Below are 10,263 nucleotides of genomic sequence, written 5' to 3' on the forward strand. Positions count from 1 at the left end.
AATTTAAAAAAAATGTCGTGTCATAATAATTGGTTAATGTAGATTGTTTTTATCTTTTAGATACACCAAATTTGTAATACTACGATAAATTATATTTTTATTATTGTTATCAATCATTGGTTTTTAATCTAACCTTTAATATTATAGAACATATTATTTATCATATTTTATTTCATTATAAAGTCATTACTCATTATTATTATTTCAGATTCCCTCTATCTCTTTTAGATTCTGGGCGGAGTGATGAATGTATTGATTTTACAATGATGTGTTTGTTTTTTGCTTATTATTATTTCTTTTTAGTACGTGCCTATACACGATTTAAAATAGAAAAAATACTTCGATTTTCAACTTCAATACCTTTCCCGGTAGAAAGGTAAATCTAATTTGTACTTTTGGGTGGTCAAAATTAAAAATCCCTACACTTTTCTTAATGATTGAAGAAAATGTAGAATTTTTTACGTAAACCCAATTTTTTACAAAATAAATTTTGTTATTTTGCTGCACCTAATTGAAAAACGAACAACTGCAAATATTTGAAAATTTTCCCAAATATTTACATAACATGGTATTATTAGATTCTGAGCGGAGCTAGTGGTTTTACAATGGTGTTTATTTTTTATTTTTTTTTTATCCTGTATACAAAATTTCTATCAAAATGTAGTCTTCGATTTCAACATATTATAGTACCTTATCTTTTAGCAAATAGGACCAAGATGGTACTTTAGAGAGGTAATTTTTTGATTTCCTCAACAGTTATTTAATGCCTCAGGAAAAACTACCGACAAATTACAAAAAACCGCTAAAAATGGGATTTTAATTTCTAAAGCTTTGTTTATCACGAATGAAAAATTATAATATTATAGTATTAATTCAACTAACAGGCTATCATAAATAATAACAACATAAAAAATCCAGACTGACAAACCGTTTCCGCTCAGAATTGTTTTTCTTATACAATGATATTATATCGTTGAATTCAAGTCTAATACAATCAATTATACATTGACCAACTTGTAACCTACTATACAGCAAAACAACATCCACTTAACTGCTTTTTTAAAAAATATTTTGAATGTTTTTAAGCCATTTAAAAACATTTGAAATTTTGAAATTTTTTTCCTATAAATGTTAAATTTTGTGGGTGTTTGAAACTTATATTTTATTTTATATATTAGAATATGACATTTAGATAATTTTTTATTATTGCCTATTTTATACCACAGACCTATTCACACAATTGACTCGAAAAATAATAACAATAATATATAATAGTATAATATAAAATATATAATACACTATCATAAAAATTAAATATTATTATTATAATAAATGCAATGTTTTCGTAGAAATTGTATTCAACTTATCCGTAATACCAATAGTAAAATAAATATTATGGTATCAATATAAATGTATCATGAAATGTACTTAGTAATATTGGCTGACAGACCGTTTTCGCTCAGAATCGTTTTTCGTTTGCAATGATTTATTATTGAATTCAAATTTTACACAATATACATTACAATGGCTGACTCAATAACGAGGTACACTCAACACCTACTGTACTGCAGAACGGTTATAAACTTTCCTCTATTTTTTCTTTTTACACATTTTGATATAATAAAATATAATTTACATAAATTCAACCAGTAATGTCTTATTAATTTTAGATTCTGAGTGGAACGATGAATGTATTGATTTTACAATGATTTGTGTTTTTTTTTTTATTTATTTATTTTTTTTTTTGTGTCTGTCATCACCTTTTAGGACAGAAAAAGTGCTTCGATTTTCTTCAACAGTATCTTTTCTGATAGGAAAGTGAATCTAGTTGGTACTTTGGTGGGTCAAAAGTAAAATTTTTCCAAAAGTTTTCAAAAGCGCCTTGAAAAACAAAAGAAAAATTAAGGAAAAACGGGAATTTTTACGCAAAATCGTTTTCGAGAATATTGATTTTGGTTTTTGGTATAACTTTAAAAAAAATGACTATAGATACATGAAATTTTCACTGGTTGTTTATATTTCCATTTTCTATACATGATAAATTTTTCAAAATATTTTGATTTGTTTTGAGCTGTTTACGGACAATTCCAGTTTCCAATTTAATTAGTTTTTTTTTTTCTATGAATGTCAATAAAACTTTATTTGTTGAGTAAAAATACTTGAAAATTTAATACAAGGCTCCTACTATATTGTTACAATGAAATTTGAAAAATATTAAAAATCCTTAGTCACAGTTTTTCTTTATTAGCATTTAAAGTTCAAAAATTGACAAAATATGGAAAAATCACGAAAATTACCTAATTATGTTGAGCTTATAATTCGTAAAAATTTTTTTTTTTAGAACTAAGATTTTAAAATGTGATACAAGATTCCTTATAGGATAATCTACCTTTATCAAAAAAAAAAATGTCTATAAGAAAGTCAAATTAAATTTTTATGAGCGTTTGAAATTCATATTTTTACAACATTTGATATTTGCTCGATTTCTCATGAGACGATTTTCCTATAATGTTGTTATTAAAAAACAAATGACTGTAGAAACTTGAAAGTTTCACTGAATGTTTATATTAGCATTTTATATATACGATAAAATTTTGAAAATAATTTGACTCTTTTTGAGCTGTTTACGGACATTGTAAGTTTTCAATTTTTTTAGTTTTTTTTTCTATAAATATCAATAAAGTTTTATCTATTGGGCCAAAAAAAGTAAAAAATTAATACAAAGCTCCTGATACATTGTTACAATAGCAGTTGAAAAATATTAAAAATACATAGGCACAATTTTTTTTTATAAGCATTTGAAGTTGAAATTTTGACAAAATTTATCAAATTTAAAATTGAATAATTATTTTTTAGTATATCCTACGTAAATATTTAATTATGTTGCCAAAAATTCTAAGAAATACATAAGCACAGTTTATTTTTATAGTCATTTTAATTTCCAATTTAGACGAAATTACATATTAAAAAACCTGGAATAACTATTTTAGTTATTTTGTTGTGATTGTAATGATTGTATAATATTATTTGTGGGTACTTGAAACTTCTAAAGTATACTATTATATATCTATGATAGTACCACGATTTGTTGTTAATGTATAACGCGTTACCTGATTGATATTGTGATATGATTAATTTGGAATTTATTATTAATACCTATTATAGGTCAATTTTTTTTTAATACTATAGATAAGTATACCTATAATAGGTATGTCTAATACCTAGACTGACAAACCGTCTCCACTCAGAATCGTTTTTCTTATCCAGTGATATTATATCATTGAATTCAAATTTAATACTATCCATTATACAGTGACCCACTTGTAACCTACTGTACAGCAGAACGACATACACTTCCCCACCTTTTTTTTTTGTTTTGAATGGACGATTTGGTTTTAACCAATGTTCGGGAGTAAGTGTAGCGATTAATAATGCGTCACCATAGTACTCGCAATGCTGTAAAATACTGTAATCAAATAATTATTTATCGAATTTCAAAATATGAACCAATATTATTGAAATATAAGTTCAGATTTTCATTTGTACGAGGATATAATTGTACAATATAATTGTAAATGTTTGACTAAACATAATATTAGCATGAAATAATAAGTTATATTATAACTACAAACAAAACAATATAATAATTGATTTATAATATAATATTATTTGAAATAACACTTGTTTTGATGATAACAAAATTATAACGACGATGGTCTAATCGATTAGACAGCTCCATATTTTGCGTGTATAAAAAGTAAAAACCATTAATAAGACAATTTAATATTTTATTACCTATTACATTGATTCAATAAAAATAAAAAACAAAAATAGTGGATAATTAATTTACTACGTTGAGATAATTGCGTCGGAATTAGCGCAAAACAATTAAAAAAAAAAAAGGAACAGTGACAATAATGAGATACAAAAATAGGTTAGAAGTAGTTATATAGTTAGCGCGCTGCAAAAAAAAAAACAGTAGCGGCCCAACCACTAGTCACAACTAGGTATTTAAACTAATTTAAACTGATTTATATATTATAGGTTATAATATGATAAAATATACGGATTAAATGATAAATAATATAAGTACTTACTATCCGTTTTAAAATATTTGTATACCAAGGTAATTTTAAATACTAATTAATTCATTGTAATTTAATTGTAACATTATTAAGACATATCATTAGAAATTAAAATATACGATAGATACGCTTCTTGTAAATAATGCACATCAAAAGTACACCCAACACTGTACTCATTAAAAAATATTACATGAAATATTGTAATATAATATTATATTTATATTACCTACCTAGATACAAATATTTTCAATAAAACGGAAATCTTTATAGTTTATTCTGGGCAGATTATTTTTTAAGATTCATATTTCGTTATCAAAGTGTGGTTTTACATTATTTTACTTATGTAAAAAATATTAAATTTAACATCCTATTAATGCTATCCAACGTAGTATATAATAATTATTATTGTGAATAAAAAAAAAGGTTTTAAACTAAAAATATAACGTTGAACATTTTCAATATTTTTTAAATTTATTCCGCTCATCTACTTGACAACAAAAATAAACTCAACATTTCATGGTTGGCTTATTGAAATAAAACAATTATTTTGTTTTAACAAAATCATCGTTATAATTACCATGAAATTATATTATACAAATGTCTTAAGGCAATTAAAAAACTGTGAATCTCTCTCCTGGCCAAAAGAGCATCAGATGGTATTATTGTTGATTGTTCAATATGAATTTAAAAAGTTGAAAACTCCTGAAAAATTTTCAATTTGATTAAGTAATGGGAAATAAAAGTGTTCGGTTTAAAGACAACGTCATAAACAGATAAAATCCGTTTGAAATATAACTGTCGCAGACGTAATAACGATGTTTTCATATTAATGGATAAGTTTTCAAATAATACACATTATACTGAACAACCCAACATAACTATCTGGTGACTGCCAAAGTCCTGCCGTTTACAAGGGGTCGCCTGTAAATCGGTATTATTATATTATTATATTGGCTTTGTATGGCTTATATATTTTGTTCGCGTTATTGTGTATATTTTGTTCAAAAAAATAAAGTAGCCAAGAATAGAGTATAATTTAATTAACATTATATTTTTATCTGACATCCATTGACCATTAAATCAATGCAATTATATTATAGGTATATAAAATCATATATTTTTAGTATTATTAATAATTATATATTATAATATTATATTATATACATAAATATTTATTTCAACTATTTTCATAGTAGTTATTACTATAATATATGTAGTTCGTGTTAAGTACGATAATAGTATAATTACACTATCTGTGTTTTCATACTAATTACTTAACATTCGACTGTAATTAATACACGCAATACTTACGTAGGCATACCTACATCTGATAGAAATCACTTATTTTCTTGTTCGTAATTAAATTATAATCTAAATTGTTTGGGTTGATCAAAGGGAATAATTACTATTATAAATGCGTCGTATTTACTTAGTATGATATGTGGGTGATCTACTGTGACAGAGTGGTTTGGACAAATACCACACTAGGGTATAAATGTAGGTACTCACTACTCAAGTGAGAATGAGTATATGCGTTTTTATATTATTGTGTTCTCTTTCTGAGTTTCTCAAATGACGTGAAGTTTGCCAAGTGAGTTGTAGACAACCATGGCCCTTAAAATCATTCCAGGCCCATGATAGAATGAAATAACATAATGAAATAAATAATAAATTAGAACGTAACATTTATTTTATAGTAATTGCCTAATATATATATATATATATATATACATATATATTAAACTCGGTTGTCTTGAGTAGTTAATAAAGTGATGCATGTAAGTGTGTGTGTGTGTGTGTGTGTGTGTGTGTGTGTGTGTGTGTGTGTGTGTGAGTGTAATTTAATTTTTTTATTTGATTTACAATAAAGTGCATTGCGTTAGATGTTATAAATATCTAAATATTATCATCAAACTGTACATGATCGTAAATTGTTTTATACACAAATACGAGAAACTGTGAGAAATTCTGGTGATAATGAAATACGATTGAACACATTAATGTCAAAATATGTTCTAATATATTCTAATATTACGCGTCTATGCGTGTTGAGTAAACCATTAATGGTATAATATATAGACCAGTGTGGTCCTGTAGTCATGCTTTGGTATATTTAAATTGATATCTTCAGTATTCATCGAAAAATGTTGAACATTGCTACTAGTGGTTTTATTAATTCCCTGTATTATACGATACATGCATGATACTTGACTCCTTGAATATCCGATGTACGACTACGTGAAACTGATATTGATAATAAAGTCTATTGTGTGCAATAAATTATCATTCTTAAACATTGAAAGTATTATTTTTCTCAACATAAATATTTTTAATACAGCTCGCGAGTGATTGAGTGTTCTTATCGTCGTGTGATCTATATTCAAGTTCAGAAAAAAAGGTGTCAAGAGTGATACATAAGTGACACGTAAGGATGACATAGTCAGTTTTCCAACAAGACAAAGATAAGTACCTCGTGTATCATTTTCATAAAGCTCTTGACCTCTCACTATTATTATTGCCTTCATTGAATTAACTAAAAGTAAATATATTCTATAAATTAATATTACATGCACATCAATAAAACTCCTATTTTTTGTGTAATAGCCCAAACTAATAAAAATATATAATATTAAAATAACACACATCAAGCTATTCTAGAATTTATAATATTATCAACAAATGGGTTTGTAAAATAATATGTTTTAATAAACATTCGATGATAATATAATTTACACTCAAGACTTAAAACAGTTTTAATGCGTAAAGTATTGATATTAAATTCATTTTTTTAAACTAACAGACAAAAGTTTTTCTGGTAACAATTCCGTATAAAAAGAAAAATGAAAACAATGATAACAATAATAAAACAAAAGAAAATATTAAACACTAGAAAAATGTATTTCATTTGTTCAGGTACGTTTTGATTTCATCTGTAAAATAATTTAAATGAGAATATTTTAAGTTGAAAATACAATTTACGAATGAGTATAGAAACTTTTGATAAAATATAACATTAATATTTACGTGTGTCTACTATTTATTTGTATTATTTTTATATTAAATTGTATTTATCTAAACGCTATTTGAATGCTATCCTTCTTGATATCATATTATTATTATAGTAAAAAATACTATTATTATTAAGTATTTTTTTTTTTTATATTACCTAAATAATAAATTTAAAAATAAAACTCATATTATAAAAAACATGATTTTAAATTATAATTATATTGTATTAGGTATACAGGTGAAATTCAAACAAACGTTTAATGAAAATGTTTGTCATTTCCATTCTACAATTATCGTCGAAGGTTGGTTTGGTTGGTGCAGACTGTAAATAATGAAACATTTGACTGAAATGTCTTAATTGAAATACTTCATCATGACAATGTTGAATATTACAATAAGCCCGTAACTCGATACTAGAAGACTTTTAAAGTACATTTTTAAGCGGGACCGTGATCTATTTTATTTTTTCATATTATACAGACTAATTAGAAATCCCGCTAATTTTTTAAACAATAATTTTCGATCGTCTCATACATTTTATCTTATTAACATAATACATATATAAAATACTTTATATAATGTATAAGTAACTTTTTTGTCTATCACTGAAATCACGTCTTGTTATATTTAAAACTTGACTATTCAGATAAGAATAATATTTAATATAATATGATATACCTATGTAATATGTAATATTAACTGAATGTACCTATATAATATTATATTATATTATATTTAGGCATATAGCAATACAAATCTACATAAAATAATCCATACATTGGGACTTAAAATGTTTGCTTTATGATTTGGCTGTATGAAGTATGAATTAATTTAAAAAGAGTCAAAAATATTAAAAATCACTAAAATAAACTAATACTTATGTCCTATTATGACAATAATATAATAATCATATATTATATTGTAATATATATTATTTCTGATGCCGACATCCCTTTTTCTCAACGAATACTTTACTGTATTCAATAATCCGCACACCAAACGATGCGTTTTTGCTTCCGCTTCTGACATCGCTCAACCACTTTGCATTTAAACTCCCTACTTTGTAAAAAATTACGTTGAAACAAAAATGAAACAAAAATTCACCGTTGGCCAACATCTTTAATGGATACGCGACACACAAACACCATGGCCAACCATGTCTAATGGATACTCATCCAACAAACACATTTTTGCCAATATAACAAGCGAAAACGACTACCCAGGACGAAGAAAATAACCCCTTCTTCGACTGAATTTGTAGATATTCAATATTAAAACGTAATAAATCAACACCTTACGTGCTCTCTCTCTCTCTTTCTCTCTTTCTCTCTCTCTATGGTTTTCGGAACGTACACACAAAAAATACGTTTTTTCACAAACCTCACGAACATACTAACTATATACCATTTATCATGACTGTCTCCGTAATTGTACGCAACTAGAAATAATAATTATTAATAATAATATTATGTCAACCTTCAAACTGTTTAAGAGCCAAGGCTTGTAAACGTGTAATGTTGGATAAACAATTACGAATCGAATGGTCTATGATTCTTTATCTGTTCGAACATCCCATAAATTGTAAAAATACCAATATATTTCTTGGGGGATTTCATTTTTTTTTTTATTTAATACATACGGTTGTAATTTTTTTTGTATTATTTAAAGCCATTAAAAAACAAAAATATATAAATACAACCAATAAACACTAAAAATTAAATCACTTATGTTATGATAAAAAAAATCTATATAATTTCGATATTTGTTTAACAAATACCTGTTTGGGATAATGTAATAGTACAACTTCACAACTGTATCAAAATCACAAGCCAAAAAAGTCTAAATTGCATAACATATTGTTGAAGGGTCTGTCCGAATAACTTGCCATCTCTCAAAGCGGTCTGTCCAAATTTCATAACGTGTACTACTTTACTTTTTTTCAATTTAAATTGATAAAAATAATTTATCTTGACAATTTAATATAAGATTCATTATAGTTAAGTATTCTTTCAGTAGTAGATAAATATCAAAAATTTAAATTTTTTCATAATTTAATAGATAAATGCCGCGTTAAATGTAATACAAAGTTCCTCGTATATTTTTATTAAATGTATATAAAAAAAAATTAGCATAATTCCACATTCAATTTTTTATGAGCATTTGTAAATCAAATTTTAATATAATTGGATTTTTATAAGAACAAAGCCATTTTTCATTGAATGTTTTTAATTATTTTGTAATAGGTAAGTCAATAATTATTAATATTAATTTTATACTACCTATTCATAAAGTTATAGGTACGGCACGTCGGAGCTGATGTACATTGTACACTGTTCATACTAATTATAATGGTTAGTAATACTATAGTGGTAATAATAGGTAATAGTTATTATATACCAGACAATATTATAATATGTAATATAATTTATGTAGGGACTTACAAATAAAAATAAATTACTAAACCAATAGGTACTGCTAATAGGCTGTCTCCGCTCCGTTTTTATTATAAAAAATATTTCAATGATTATTTAAGTTATACATGGCATGTAACTCGGACAGACCCCGCTAAAGGATGGAATGCAATTTGGACGTTTCAAATTACGTTTATTTTTTTAGCATTGATTTCGGATACCAAACTTCACGTAATCAGACTTCGTACCTATACAACGGTCTAAAATATTGTATAAATTCTCCGTTAAATATAGAAGAGACATTCAAAACAGGTACTTACCTAGAATAAACTATTTTTCTGAATGTTATTATAATTTATGATGTAAAATTATATAATTAAATTTTATATAAATTAAATAATTCTTGGTTAAGAGGTTTTTTTTTTAAATAAAATGAATGATTGCGAATGATTTAAATGGCTTTTAACACACTTCTAACAATATACGACTATCACTCTCATTATCTAGCGCAGATATCGATGCACACAATGTGAACTGATTCCTTATCACAGTTAATTCTTATGACTAAATACTAACACAATTTGTTTTTAAAATGTATGTGAATATTGTAATCTAATTCAAACGTCTGTTATCTTTTTTTTGTCTTTTAAAACTGTACAAGTAATGTTATTATCAAACTGTAATATTCTTAACTTAAAATAAAAATCAATGAGTTTGGAGTATTTAGAAACCATTTGATAAAATTCCCAAAATGGTCA

The sequence above is a fragment of the Acyrthosiphon pisum genome, unplaced genomic scaffold (assembly GCF_005508785.2).
Source record: "Acyrthosiphon pisum isolate AL4f unplaced genomic scaffold, pea_aphid_22Mar2018_4r6ur Scaffold_21336;HRSCAF=23683, whole genome shotgun sequence".
Taxonomy (NCBI): Eukaryota; Metazoa; Arthropoda; class Insecta; order Hemiptera; family Aphididae; genus Acyrthosiphon; species Acyrthosiphon pisum.